Raw genomic sequence first — 15884 nt, forward strand, 5'->3', positions numbered from 1 at the left:
CATAGAACTTTGAAGAAACCTTCACATGTAAGTGGTTTAATAGAGATTATTCCCAACAGAACTGTGGATCTTGTTTGGTCATACGTTTTTCAGGAGGATTCTGAGAGGCACAGATATTCATGAATTTGGCTGGCAGCTGAGCAGCAGATTTCTGTGCCCCTGGGAACTTAAGAAGCAAATGCTACCCAAAAATCACCAAGAGAGAAATTAAGATTCAAATAGTCTGCATACCCAGGCAAGTGCCCCCCTGCCTTCACACCCCCCCCACCCCCCAGTCCCAAAGCTGAAAACAGAGGAGGGCACTGCTTGGCTAAACCTTGCTTGCTTCAGAATCACAACTGTTTCATTAACAGTAAGTGACACCAGAGATAAAGTTGTGAGACCACAGTCACCAGTGAATTGAGAGGCCACCATCATGTGCTGGAATCCTGATGTTGGTATGTTACTATAGTGCTCCCATCTTCCATTCCTGAACACCATGATAGTGGATAAGCTCTTCCTGAAATCCACATTCTTTTTTTCCAGTTCCACTCAGTAAACCACATCATCCCAGAAAGATTCACATGAAATTCATCGAAGCTGCTGAAAACTACAGTCTGGGCTATAGGTGGCATCAAACCTACAAAGCATTAAACCTCCTTGCCTAAATGATGTCAGCTGCAATAGAAAAAAGCTGTTTTGTTTTGTTTTATAATTTATTTAGTGTTGCCCATGATCAGGTCTAGCCCCATAAAAGGGATTTTGAAGAATTTAGGAAAAACAGAGAAGATGCCCAGAATGAATATTTACCCATTTAGGATATCCGAATTGCGAAGATTCAGGAATTTTGCTCAGCAGGTCTCAAAATAAACCAATGCAATGATGGCTTAAAAATTTTTTTAAAACAAAATACTTCTTTACATAGCCTTTCCATTAGATAGCTGTAAAAGAGTAAAGTTTGTGTGTCAGTAAATAAATATTTCATAAAGGAACAATATCTAGGAACTGACGTGGCCTTGTTTCTCACTGTCTCAGAGGGCAATGACATGTGAATTCCTAGAAAAGCAAGTAGGAAAAAAATATGTCATATTTGTATTTGGCTTTCATCCTCCACATAACACAGTGCAGATCAGTATTAGGCTTAAAAGCCTTAAGAAAATGTGAAGATAAGATGCACATCAAGCACAGGCACTGATGATGTGGAGAGAAGGAAAAGCCCTGAAAAGCCAAGTTAGCCAAGTTCAGGTCATTGCCTAGTGCTGAACACTTCCACAACCACGAGAGGCAGGCGTGAGTTTTCCAAGGTTAAAAAAAAAAAAAAAAAAAAAAAAAAAAGCATTATATACATAAAAGAGCACAGGAATTTTCCATGGGGGTGGGGAACAACAATAGAAAAGTGATGACCTTGGGATGGCGCCTAGAGACTGAACAGCTTGGCTATTGTATGGAAACAGCTGACTTCTGCACAGGAAGCAATCACTACTGATTAGGGACTTCAAACCCCTGCCTCTATTTTTTTCTGTCCTTTTTTTGTACAAAAAGCAAAGCTCCCGAGGCTTCTTTGGACTCTATCAACTTCACCCCTTTGCCTGCTGCTGCCGGCTGTGTGCGTCACAGGAGCGAGCAGGCAGGGACCCAGAGGGGCCATTCTGTTCCTGCGCTGCAGCTCCCAAGGGACACAGGACTCAAGGCCACAGGGCCAGCCCAGAAGGCACTTTTGGGGTGAGGTTCACTGCTAAACAGCTTCGGAGCACCCAGAGTCTGACTTTTTATTTCTCGTTGATTCTGTGGGCTTATTCCCAGGTATCCCAGTTTAACATAGAGTTTTTATTCTAGGTGCTTTTAATGTTGATTTTCCTTCCAGCCTTTTGTTGTAGCAGTCAGGTCTTATTGATGAGTTAGATGCTAAATTAATGTTAGATGGAACATGCTGTCAATCTGAGGATGAGCTCCTTAACAAAAGCATACTGTGATGAAAAGCTTCTGCCTTTACTGACTCAGGGGTAGGTATGCAGGGAACATAATGAAGCATAAAAACAGCCTCATGGAGTGTAACAGAAATTGTAGGCTTAGTTGCACACCATCAATTTTGTTAAACCAATATATTCAGAATGCACGGAGATAAAAAGACAAACGCAAACACAACAGCCCAGTGGGAAGTGTCTGTAAATCTTGTTGAATCAGACAGGAAAACTGTCCCTTTCCAAAGATATGTGGGAGCACAGAGCAGAGGTAAAAGGGGAAGGACAGAAAGGGAGAGGACACTGAAATGTTGGTTGAAGTTTCCTCCACTACTTTCTTCCAGTGTGGCAACCGGGGGGGACAGCAAAGCTGCACAGTCAAGTTACCTGTTTGGAAATGCTGCAGAGGAGAGTGAGACTAGCTGTGTGGTGTCTGCCTCCTCCTGGGAGCTCAGCTGTGTGCTGCTGTGCTCAGCCACACCGCCCAGCAGTTTTGGCTCGTGCCCCAACGAGGAATGATCATGCCAAATTTGGGCACCTCCAGTCTTAAACAACAGCAAAGCTAATGTTTTTCAGATTTTAATATTGGATTTGCATGCCTGTGGAGGCAGCTAGGGACTTGATCTGTTTTAAATGTATAATATTTAATCTACAATTGTGCTGACACACTTCATCTAGTGCCACCCCCATTTGGTATTATACTGTTTCCACACTGCCTGCCCAGCCCAGGGTGAGTGAGAGATGCTGTGACCCTGCTGCCCCACCACAGTGCTTTACAGACCTTCTGCTACCTGATGGTCTCTGATGCTGTCACCAGTTTCTAAAGATACCACAGTGTGGCAAGCGGTTGAGATACATATCGATGAAATGTGGTCCTTAATCACTGAATTTTACATGAAGTGACTCAGACTGATATCAGCTAAAGGAAAAGAGAGACCACGGGATAATAGTGCCTGGCTGATGAGACTTTTCTCAACATACTGTCTGACTAAAGCTGTAGGCAGTTCTCTGTGGAAAAAGAGAAAGAATACAAATAGTACCAGAAGTCATGATATCACGTTTATTCTTTTGCTACTGTATTTGTCAGTTTAGGCTTTTGGTTAGTAAGCAGCTCTCATTTGTGATGGTTGCTTGATTTAATTTCCACCGTACTTTAAAGTATCATGTTAAGTGAAAGCAAGTAGAAACAGCTGTTGAGTCCCAGCAAGCTTGTGGGAGGGTGGCTAAAGCTGGAACTGCATAAATAAATATGACAACTGACATAAGAGATTATGCACCTCCATGTTCTCCCTTTAAATCATTCCCAGGACATCTCCCCTTACTCTGCTGACTCTCCCTCTGTTTCAGGTACACTCTTAAGTGCTAGTGTAAATCTGTCAATCACTCACTTCCAGAGGAATGGAATTTGAATTTAAGCAAATGTCTCTTCAGAGATGCATTGAAAGTAATGAAAAGTCCCTGTATAGAGTCAGGAATCAAAGTATTATTAAATTAAATATCTCTGAGTTCTTCATCTTTGTAATACAAAGAGCTTTCTTTCAACACAGAGAATCTGAGAAACAGAAAAAAAAAAATTAGATATCTCTGGAAGTGACAAGACTGCTTTCTAACTAGTACTTAAGTTAAAGAGATGTACTACTTTGAAAAGATAGTCATACTAACATACTCTTTACTGTGCACTTTTTTTCTGATTATCTCCCTTGATTTCTCTAGTGTGGGAGCAGTACATTTCAGCAGCATATAACTTGCAAAGGGACGTCTTAATCTAAAAAGTTTATCAAGATAAAGGTTTGTTTTCTCTTATATTCAATTCATCACAACTGTAATGTCATTTCCAATTTGACTGTTGTTCAGGTGAAAGACACTAGGGCTAGAATTTATTTCACCTAGCTTTAATTAACTGAAGTTAGGTGAATGGCTTCAGCCTCAGCCAGGATCCCTCTTCAGTCAACACAGATCAAGAGGCAAATTCACCCTGTCCATTTTCAGGTCCATCAGTTCATTCTGAAACTCGCTGTGTGAGTCATTGCTCTTCAATGTACCCAAGTGTCAGACAAGGAAAATGTGTTGAATAGATGTCACAGTAAAGGTGACACCATATGTAAGTCTACCTAGTAGTGGCTATCATGTTTAGTTGTTCAACAAACGGTTGTTTGAGATGACTGTTATGCTGAAGCTTTAAAGGTGCTCTATGGTAGATTTCTCTACAGCCTATATTCTTGAACAGGCACTATGTACTTGTACAACATTAAACACAGCATAGGCCTAACTTGACTGAAGTCTTTAGGCACCACTGTAATCCTCAGCATTATTACCAATGTTCTCACAGGCCATATTTTTTCCTAGCATTTTATCAAAGATTTCATGGTCATGGGGATGAGTTGCTACAGTAAATTAATGTTGAAATAAATTGTCATTTTTCTCATTGCTCTAGTGCATATCCTGCTGCCTTTTGTTTAGCTCACCTGAACTGTTTCAGTAAGGACAACAACAACAAAAATATGGATCATTATAAAAAATAATTTCCACCCTTTTTCAATAGTTTTGCATGTTATATTCTTCAAAGTGATTTCTCTTTCAGTCTGCCTTTGCCTGAACTTCTGATTCCAGTGGTTCTTCAATATTATCATGGGGCAGGCAGTCTGCCCTCTTGCATGCCTGCTTTGCCTGCCCTGTCTGCCATGTCCCCCTCCCCAGCTCAGCCTCATGATGTTTCAGTCTGGACAGAGAAGCAATCAAGAGGAAAAAAAAAAAAAAAGCATTCTTCTTTCTTTCAGACTGGATGGCACTTACTCATTAGAGGCAGATGGGAGTAAGGATCTTTTTTTAGAGTGTTTTTAAAGGTGGTGCACAGGGGATCCAGTGGTAATACTTGTAGATATGAAAATTTAAAGATAGGTTTTGTTTCCAAAGTGGACTTTGAGGTGATGATGTTATTTTTTGTAATAATTTCCTCCTCCCATGCAACACATCACCCATCCCCACATAAACACAATGAATTTTTGGTCTGGCATTTTTCTTCCCCCTATAAGCCTCTCAGGGAGATTAAGTAGTGTACCAAAACATGCTTGTGATCTATGAGCTGGGATCAGGCCTAATGCTCAGTAATTAGTTTGTGAAAGACTGGTTATTTCCAGTTTCTTCCTACCAATCTCATCTCATTTGAGCCTTCCTGAAATATTTCTGGTATGGAGATGCCAAATAAGTAAACCACATGTCTATCTCTTTCCAAAGTACCTTATAGCAAAAAAGTTAAGTTATTCTATGGGATTGGTGAGAACATTTACTCTTCAGAAAAGGCTACATTTCATCCGCATAATACCATGCTTAATTTTCTCCTTGCCAACACGGCAGTCTCATATGATACTTGTACTTGCAACCAGCCTTGGCCTACATCTCTGCTGAAGAGCTTCTCTTCAGGTTAATTGCAAGACTTTTCAAACCACAAAGAGTCCTGCAAAAAGACATCCTGAAGTAGAAGTCCAATTCATAGCCATATGACACTGTTGGGCTCTGTGGCTTGCTTTCACAGCATCGTAGTGCATGGCTGAAGTGACAATCTCTTAGTGACAATGTCTTCAACTCTATTTCTTGTTTAACCCAATCTCCAACAAATATGGTGAAGCATTGGTGTGTAACAATTCCCATTTACTATACAGCTTTCCAGAGTTTAAACTCTAGCGTTTTAAGTATACATTGCCTTTCCTCATTGAGAGAAACTCTGACAAACAAAGCGCATACCGTGTTCACTGTTAGATGTGAAATGCTTTTAAACCCTTCTATAACAAGCACACTATTCATGTGGAGAGGGAAGGAGAAGGAGGAGGTACCTCCAAATGTCATCCACTTATCAGAGGCTCCTGAGGATACTGCTGTTGCTCAGGACTACTGATTTCCGATGTCCAGAATAATGCCCACCAGTTAGTACAATGTGTGTCTGCTTCAAGGTGCTGCCATCCATCCCTCTGGAACAAACAGAGGAAATGCATCAGGAGACCTCAGCCGCAGATGGAAAGCACATCACCATGCAGCGCTTACGCCGCGAAAGCCCCCAGATGAAAGCCAATTTCAATGAGTATTGTGTTTCAAGGCCCACTTCCTCCTGGCTCTGGAAAGCTTAAGAAGGAACATCCCACTTGTGTCTGCCGACACAAAGGGCCGCTGTGGCTCGGGAGATGTTATCAACCTTCCTGTGCCACAGCAGCCGCGTTCCAGTGGCGTCTCCCAAGAATTGCTCATTGTTCCAAGGGAGGCTGGACTCCTTTGGGTGGGATCTCGTGGCATCCAGCTCAGATGGAAGTAGGTGGTGCTGGGAGGCCAGCCAGGCTCATGACAAAGATTTCTGGTCACAGGGGAGCTACACTGGGAGACCCAGCTAACAAAGTCCTTGGTAATTACAGATGTGGAGACTGATTCACAAAATGCAGCCATTTTTTGTTGGTTGTAGTTAATAAGTACTGTTTGGAGCAATCAAGTCACTTAATCACGTGGGACTCAGCTCCTAGCTTTGGTGGAAAGAAAAACAGAGATACTCTTGTCCTTCTTTTCTGTTCATATTCACAGGCTTTCCTAATTTGTAAAAACTTCCCCATAACTGGCAATTTCGACCCTGATTCTGTCACAGCCACTTTAAATGGGGGAAATCAGGAATGACTGATATTTATAAAGCCCTTCATTTGAAATCCAGACCTTCAGTGAGACAAACACGACCCTTGAAATGCTCCAGTCAAGTTCAGTTTATAGAAACCTCTTGTAAGGTGGATGCATGTTCACATTATCTAAACCTCTTGTCTCTAAAATTAGAGCAGAGGTATAAAAAGCAGCTTCCCTGGGAGACTTCCTAGAACTGGTCCTTCCGGTGCCAACTGAAGATACTGGGAACAGCCATCTTTCTCACAATGGGTTGGCACCACGGCTCCCAGATGGAACCTTGAAGCACAAAAAAGGAAAAGGAAAAATGATCTGAACATTTCCGGATTTCAGTAATGCCTTGATTTTCACTCTGGCAGGCTCACATTTGAACTGAGGTATTTATTTCTTCTTTATTTTTTTTTTTCCCTCTCTTTCTCTTCCGTTATACCAGTAAATCCATGCCTGGCTTCTCTTCTTTTCTCTCTCTCTCTGTTTCTCTCTCTCTCTCTTTTTTTTTTTTTTTTTCCTTCAGGAGGTCAGTAGGAGATAAACTGCAAAGAAAAAAATGTCTGCCAGCAGTGATTTCTTACATATAAATGAAAAAGATTGAAAACATATGTTTTGAAGGGGTACAAGAGAAAGGCAGCAGTGAGAGAAACAGATAGAGGCTTTCAAAAAAAGCAAGCATTTGGACTGTCTTCCAAGCAATGGAAATTCCAATTTTAGAAATTGTGCTACAGGCTAATACTGTACAACATTGTTGGCTATGGCACATGGAAAAAAAAAAAAAAAAAGAGAGAGAGAGAGAGAGAGAGAAAAAAAAAAAAAAAGCTTTTGTAATTCTGTCCCCCTTGCCAGAGGAATGACGTGAAGTCAGTCAAGCACATCAGAGGGAAATGCTTATTTTCCACAAATATAGCCTAAGAGCATTCAGCTAATATCTGTCATACGTAACTATGTCCTGTGCCAGTGCTGTAGAGGTGTATCATATCATTTAGTAAAACATAAAATTGCAACTTTTCCATCAATGGCAACCCTGCAAGCTCCAGTCGGCATCCTGGCAATCAGTATGTAGGGAACCTGGTGGACTAAGGACAGAAGTTCATCACATAGTTCTCCTAAAATAACATTGTTATTTTGTGTAGCATATGCCATAACTCTATGGCAACTCAGCCAGGGAAGATGATGAGTGGATGGTGACAATGATGCTGAGTTATCTCCTGATAACCTCATTCACCCTGTTTCTGGACAAAGTGTCTTGCTAGTCAGCTGCTGATGGCATGTTTCCACCAGCCTCCACCAGTCAGAGGGAGAGAGAGTTTTTGAAAGACCTGGTGACAAATAAGGCCAAATCTATGCCTAGACTAAGTCACTAATTTAGTGGCTACCTCAAGAACACATTTGGCCCATGGCTATGATTAACCCACTTTCACAAGGATGTTGTGCTGTTTCTTTGGAGGCAGGGGAGATGATAGCTTGTGACACATGGGCACAGTAATCAGTGCAGATATATCGTCTGTGGCTCCTGGAGTATGCCATATGGTCATGCAGAAAGAATGATATACTATTAACAGCTGACATGAAGGAAATGGGATATCCTCAAAAAATGCATGGCACAGAGAAACTCTAGGTATCCGTAAATGAAATCCTCAGTTCACTTATAGGTCTGATCTATAAATGTTTGCACAGTTTAACAAGAGAGAAAAGAATAAATCCATAACTGTGTTCCCTTGTTACAATCCAATTTGTGATGGGTACTTCTTAACTTATGTCAGAGCAGCCTGAAGAGCGCCAATGATTATCATTTCATTGGCTATGATGGGTCAGTTTAATAGTTAGGGATTTGACAAACAACCTTGGATGTACCCACTAGTTCTTGGGTACACCTTGAGATAACTATAATACTGTAACAACATACAACAGTGAAAAATTCTGTGGCTGGAAGAGCTGTCCTTTTTCAGAGTAGTTAGGACAGCCCATGACTACAATTTGCACATATTGTTGCATAAAATTCATATTTTATCCTATAATCCATTACAAAACTGTAGTTGGAATTGGTTTTTGAGCTTTTAAGCAAGTACAAATGAAAAAGAAATCTCTCACTTGCTAGTGGGACAAGATTTTTAGTTGCATTTAGGTGTCTTTGGAAGCACAGAAATAATAGCGTGGATAGAAAAAAATGGCAATGCACAAAAACCATGAAAAGCTTAAGATGTGTGGCCAGACCCAGTACAAGATGTCACCATAATTAGTATGATGGCTACTTATTTATAGTGGTCTGGTCATGCTACATCCCTGAACTGAGCTGTGTGAAGGCCAAGGGAAGGGTACCAGCGAGAAAAAATGTCTTCGTTCTGTCAGCTGTGTCACAAGGGAGCTGCTTCTGATCCTCTCTCTGATAGCCTGGGGAAATCTGCTGCTCACTCCTAGAGGTGGTAGCAGGCTGGAGCTTTTGAGACTTATGGGATTGTATTTAAGAACACCAAAATAGGGGTTAAGAAGAAGTTAAATATCTAAACTTTGCACCCCTAGCAGTGCTTTACTCCCACTGATTTGTGAGCTGCACCATGATGTGCTTTGATGACTCCCCCATCCGTGTCTGTCTACATTCACAGTTAGGTATCAGACTACATTGACCTATGTAGCTGACAGTGGTCTGTTTTAGCCCTGGTGCCAAAGGTGATACTAAAGGCAAAAAGAAGCTAAATAATTAAAATATTAGTAATAATAATAATAATAAACAACTTGGAAGCAACTCCAGGAAAGGAATTCTTTGGCTAACTACAGTAGCAAGACCTTCTCCTAATTCTGGAAAAAGGCATTAATGTAGGCCTCCTGGAACCACCGTCAGGTGACATTAGCTGCTCACTTTGGATAATGAAGGAATGACAGCTGTGTTGCAAAAAAAAACACAAACAAAAACACAGACAAAAACACAAAGAGCTCCTTTGGGAGCAGTACAACTCTTCAGTCAGATGGTGATAAATATGGGTAGCTTCATACCAGGCTGCCAGGGAAAGTGACTTGCTGAGAAAATTTATGTACTTTTGTTGCTGTTCCTAGCCTGCAAGTTGAAAGTAACTTCAAGGTAATTTCAGTCTAAGAAGATTCACAGAGCTGATGATAGGAGAAGATGGAAATGATAGAAATCCTTAGTTAAAATAGGAAAGAGAAAAAAAGAAAAAAGAAAAAAAAAAAGGCTGAAAATCACTGACCAAATGACCTTGATAGCTACCAATTTCTTGGCTGTGTATTCCCTTTCTTCCCCACCCAATGGCATTCTGATGACATCAATATTTCTTGTAGCTTCCTTATTCAGCATTTCTGTTGATAAACTGCAAAAAAGTTCTTTTGTCTGAATTATTGCCTCTTTTCTGTCTCTTCCATTTGCTTCTAAGATGCACATTCTGGACACACAGCAGCTGTGATGTTGCATGGATTGTCCTTCCCTAGTTGCCATTTGGGAACATGGTCAATTGGCAGCCACTGCTAAGGTTATTTATACTGCTCGGGCATTAAAAACATTTGAAATCTTAAAGAGATGACTATGTTCCAGGGAATAAACTAAGGTGTTGTTTCCTCACAGTAAATGCTATCCATTCCTGCCTTCAAGGCACTTCACTTTGTTTCTGGACAGTTTGTGTTGTCAAGGAAAAACATGGAAGAACTGTATGTTATTGATGTTCACTTAGGACAAATACAGATTTAGCAGTGCAGGAGTCCAGCTTTTCTGTTCTGGTAGAAATCTATTTGGCACAACAAAGGGGAACTGTTGTCTATATTTGGCACTGATGCCTCTCAGTTTGCTCTGACCCATGACACAGGGCAACAACTCTCTTGACCACACACAGTGGAGATGTCAGTATCTGTCTGTAGAGATGTGCAGGATGTCTGGCACATTTTCATTCATCTCATCTGATCAATAAATCTCCCACAAGCTCTATTTGCTCAGCTTTTTTCCCAGTTGACTCGCTGCAATCATGACACCATAAGTTACCTGGAAGTAAACTCCACACCTTGTTCCAAGAGTTTCTGAGAGATTGCTGCTTTCCACGTGGACAGTCAAGGCTTTCCATGATATTTTTAGAATATCACAGTATTATAAAGTCCAGTAGTCCTAACCACTGCAAGCAAACTAAGATTAACAAGTACAAAACAAAAAAAAGGCCAACCAACCGACCAACCAACCAAACAAAACCCACAAACTTTAATTTCAGATTTTACAACAAAATACTGTATATAGTTTTGCAGGAGATAAGGCTAATTCAGCCTCATACTTGAAGGCATAAAGTTGTCAGCAGTGAGAGCTGGAAAAAAAATGCTTCACTCCATGTGTAGCAATGCCTAATTGGGTAAGGACAGCACGTTTTGTCTGTAATTCCATTTGATCACCACGTGCTACTTGTTACTACCCAGGCTGAATACCAGACAGGATTGACTAATAGCTTCACCCAGCAGGCCAAATCTATGTTCTGAAATGATGGTTATTTTTAGGAATACAAATCAGTACAGAGACCTACTGAATCAAATTCAGGCTTCTTGTCTTTACCTCAGGAAACCTTCTCAACTTTTTTATTTCTGTGATGAAATTAACTTAAAGCTCCTACCTTCTTTGTCTCATCACCGTCAACACTTTGACCTTTGACTTCACCACCTTCTATTTACATTGCACAAATCTGTTATTTCTTGCACAGTCTAACACATGAACTCCCTCTTTAAGCAGGTCTCTCTCTTCCCTGTAAATTCCCTTCCTGAAGTCCATATCTACTGTCAGTGTCTTAGGCAACATAAACAGAACAACTTAGCTAAGCATTAAATCCAGAAGTTCTGTTCTTGATTCTGAGCAAGTCCATCACCCATTTTCTATCTAATTTCTTTCATTTGTGATACTGGCCCTTCTTGTCAACAGTTTTCAAATTTAGTAATGATCAGAGCACAATGAGAACTGCATACTACAGTGTGATGTCAAGACTGGGGTCTATTTGTCTACCACTCTATTGCAGACTAAAAGAAGTGGTTCTTAACCAAAAATACAAAAGCTGGCAGAATGTCCTTCATCCATGCAGTCCTGTTCTAGTGCTTCTAGAGCATGCTGGCTACATTCATACTTTGTAGCTGTTGTCCCTGGGTCTCTCTGGGTCCCATGGGGATCTCTTAGCCTTTATGATATAATGATTATCCTGTCTGTGTTGTTGTTTGTTTGCTTATTTTTAATTTTAAAATTATTGAAATAATGACAGGATTGCTTTACAGCCCACCTAGCTGGTCTTCTTGTGTCCTCAAACTGAGGATGTACATTGCATGCTGTGTTTTGAGGCTAGAGGTCATGTGGAGTCATAGAAAGGGACGGAAGCATATTAGAGGACTATGTAATGCAGAGGGACCCAACTCTAGAGAATCCATAGAGGATCCATAAAAGCTTTGAGAGTGGTCCGTTGAGTGATCTGTCACTCAAACTGTGCTAGGAAATTATCTTCAGGAAGGCCAGTTGCAGTGATCCAAACCACAGTAACACTTAAGCAATGTAGACACTTGATTGTGTGGCTTACAATTACAAGGTTTACAATTGCAGCAAACAGGCAGAGAGAAAGCTCTGTAATATCTGCTCCCCTTTGAGGTATACCTTTGTGTCTGGTGGGTCACATACTAGCCAGTCCCAATCTGCTCCTACAACAGAACAGCATCCAAAAATTTACTTAAGAGTAGTGTTTACTAATTCTGCAGTTACCTTCCCTTTCTGCCTCCTTATCCAGCCTTTGCCTCAGCCTCTTTCAACACCAGCAGGGAGAGTATCACCTCTGAAGCTCATGTGGGTAGCTGTACATAGAAGCATGCAGCCTGACTATAAAGCATTTATCGTAGCTAATGCAGAGCTGAAGAAAGATGTGCTGTTCTCTCCTTAGTGTTTTCTGTTAGTTATGCCAAGAGTTGTTCATACTAGTCTGGGGACCAGACGTGTAATAGTTAGGAGCAGAGTGTTGCACACTAAAGTTCCTTCGTCCTTGATCCTGCCTCAGAGATCCAAGAGCCATACATTCTTTCTGATTTACGAGTATATCAACAGCAAGTATTCACACTGCCCCCTTGGACCTCCCCCACTTCCCTAGCCATCTCAACAGAGATGCTGGAAGTATTAATTCCAGCTGGGCGCATGAGTTCAGAGAGCCCTTCTGAAAGAGAAGTAGTGAAACAAAAGGAAGAGATATGCTCTCTTTTGGCGCTGCTTTGTTGTGCTGCAGGAAGTGAAGAGACAGCAGTCCAGACACCAGAGATGACAGGTCGTGAAGAGGGCACTTCCTATGAGACAGGAAGCCATACCGACCTTTATATGGAGCCCCATCTGGCTGCAGGCCTCCGTTCCCTGCTTTGTGCTTGGGTTGCCATCCTCTGTGCATGGCTGTGCCAGGGGCTGCTGCAACTGACAAGGCAACATGTTGTGGAAGAGGCTGGTCAAGTGGCTGGACACTTATTGTTGGGTGCTGCCACCAGGCAGAGAAATCCCTGGCTAGATTATGAAGAGGCTGATGATGCCAGCTGGAGGACTGAGGTATAAGGCATGCAGTTATAGGATGCCAGAGACACATGGCTAAATCAGTGTGAATGATGGTCCTGCAGAAACTTTTCAAGGAAAAAAAATAGCTGTCAATCAGCCAAACTACCTAAAATATCTCTTCATGTTTCCTGTTTCATTCCATATCTTAAAGGTTTAGTAAGGATTATAAATGTGATTTGTTAAGGGGTATTAGAAGAGAGTGCAGCTCTTTCTTTTCTTTTTTTTATTTGAATGAAACCAATTGTAAAAGTATTTACAACTTCACTTCCCAGAATTAGTTTGTAGGATATAGACTATATTTATTACTCTTATCATAGTTGCTGTTTCTATTTCACAAATGTGTGAAAGCTCCAGGCATGATCTGTAACAGTAGGCCATGTCCAACTTAAGGCTCCTCCAAGTATTAATGAATTATGGTCTAAAGACTGTGTGAGTGAGAACACATTAATAGATTGGAGAGGAAATCCTGGGCTCCTGGCGGGAAATGTTCACAAACACAAACTTATACCCATATGCTTTTAGGTATATATTCAGTTTGTACTGGTTGAATTGAAGGGGAAGCACAAGAGGGCCAGTTGTGACTCTGAATTAGTGTGCTTTTTTATCCTCATGAAAATGCAAGATAGTAATTTGGCTTCATATAACACAACTCATTATAATTCAAGTGATGATATCAACTGCACTATCATGATTAATGCTGTCAATACACAGACATTAATACCATTAATATTTTGAAATCTGGAGTTAATATTATGTACCAGTAATATTAGGCTGTCTTGAGGTCAGGAACCAGATCTGGCACAGTTCTTCCAAGTTTAGGTTTTTAAATGATCTTTCCAAGACAAAATAAGCTAAAATTTTGAATAATGAAAAGTGTGAAGATAAAACATGCAAGATGATATAGGAACCCAGAGACCAAACTATGGAAGGACCATGACATCTTTTATCTTTCTGAAAAAGCTGAGTGGAATATGAAAAACAGGAGAGGCCAGTGAAGATCTGAAGGCCTCTACATTTTCAAACTGTTCTGAAAGTTAAGTTGTGGTAGTGAAGATAGAAGTCTGCTTTGCATTTGTGGTTTGTGCTGGAAAGTGTATGACTGTCAGGAAGAGGAAATGTGACTTAGTGAAGTGCTGAGTTACTTATACACCATTAGGAACCAGCTACCAAATGGGACAGACACTGTTTTCAAGACTATGGGAAGGAGGTGAAAACAGCATAAAGACTTATATATGGAAAATACTGGAAATTGGTTAACTCCAGGAGCTGTGGAAGGTTATTTTATACGAGGATGCATGTATTCATTTATTTACTGAACTGTGCACTTCCAAATGAATGAATTTATTTTTAAAAATCTCATATTTATTTCATTTAAGCTGAGAGTACTGTAACAGCTTTTCTCATATTATGTTTCATGTAAGTTCATCCAGTTCTGGATAAGCCCAAGTGGTACTAGATTACACAGCAAAAGTACATAAAGGCATAAAGGTTATTCAGAATGTTGTTTAAATCTGTCTAAGCTTGTTTCAAGATTGAATTGTTTCACTAAAATAAAATAAAATAAAATATAAAATAAAATAAAATAAAATAAAATAAAATAAAATAAAATAAAATAAAATAAAATAAAATAAAATAAAACTCTCAGTAATGTTTTAGGAATTGTTTAGAAAAAGTTCTTTCTAAAAAGGTTTCACTTTATAAGTTGCTAAAAAGATTTCAAATAATAAAGGATTCTTGTAATTTTTGAATTATCAGAATTTTTCAAGATCTTTGCTACTTTATTAAAAACAGGAAAAAAAAAATAGAGCAAAAAGAACAACATTAACTTCTTGTATTTGGAAAAGGCTGTAGAAGTGCACCACTCTTATTTCATTTTGAACACAAGCTCTCTGGTTCCATATCAGCTTTGCCTTTTGTAGTGTAGCAAAGTATCTAGGGAATTCCAAGTGAAATATTTTACCTTCTCCAGAACAGGAAACATTGAAAAAATTCCTGTGACAAATGCAAGCTGCTGTTCACTGCCCAGTCCCTCCTCTTACTGCTTCACAGAGCAAGGGGTCACCTATGGGAAAATAAAGCTTAAAAAGTAACAACCCTACATAAAAATGATAATGCTAGGTAGATCATGCTACTCTGCCGAGTCACTTTTGTAACCATGAGCCAAGAACTTTTAAAGTTGTCTCCTAAGTTCATAACTGCTTTGGGTTGCCAGACTGTCACAGAGCACTAGGAGTAGACGGATTAATTTGATTCCAGTCAGTTGGATTCAAAGGAAAGCTGGACAGAGTCCATCCACATGATGCTTGAATTTTAAGTGGGGTATCTGCTTCAATAAGCAATGTGCTGTGTTTGCTGAATAGGTTGAATTTCAGCTCAGGTGTCCCGGCTGAAGTGTGTTCTGAATTCAGCCCCAGTTTGAGGGAAAGGGCTGTAGTTGAACAGACAGTTTCTGCAAGAGATGAGACCTCTGCATTTCATCACAACAGTGATGGATCTGGTCCAAAGGTCAGTGAGGTGGATGGAAAGGCTCCAGCTGAATTCAATAGTTTTGGAGCAGGCTAATGAGTGCAATTTTTACTTCTCTGCTCCTGCCTCGCCTTTTATTTTCTCAATAACATTAGATATCCATTTTTCTGTATATAGCCACACCTTTCCTATTTCTTATTTTTTTTTTTGTTTGAATTTAATAAATATTTTAGAGTCCTTCACAGACTGGGCAAGAGTCAGACAGAGAGGAAGAGACCAAAGTTGTTAGTCAG

The 15884-nt window shown here is 40.3% G+C and overlaps 1 long non-coding RNA gene across 1 annotated transcript in view; it reads right to left on the minus strand.

The window, feature by feature from the left end:
- The window catches only part of LOC140002193 (uncharacterized), a 35986-nt gene extending 24157 nt beyond the window's left edge, over positions 1-11829 (minus strand). The window contains exon 1 of the long non-coding RNA XR_011808366.1: positions 2328-11829. This is a non-coding gene — a long non-coding RNA (uncharacterized lncRNA). The remainder of the gene's footprint in view (positions 1-2327) is intronic.
- Between the last annotated feature and the right edge of the window lie 4055 nt (positions 11830-15884).

This window comes from Anas platyrhynchos, chromosome 3 (assembly GCF_047663525.1).
Source record: "Anas platyrhynchos isolate ZD024472 breed Pekin duck chromosome 3, IASCAAS_PekinDuck_T2T, whole genome shotgun sequence".
Lineage (NCBI taxonomy): Eukaryota > Metazoa > Chordata > Aves > Anseriformes > Anatidae > Anas > Anas platyrhynchos.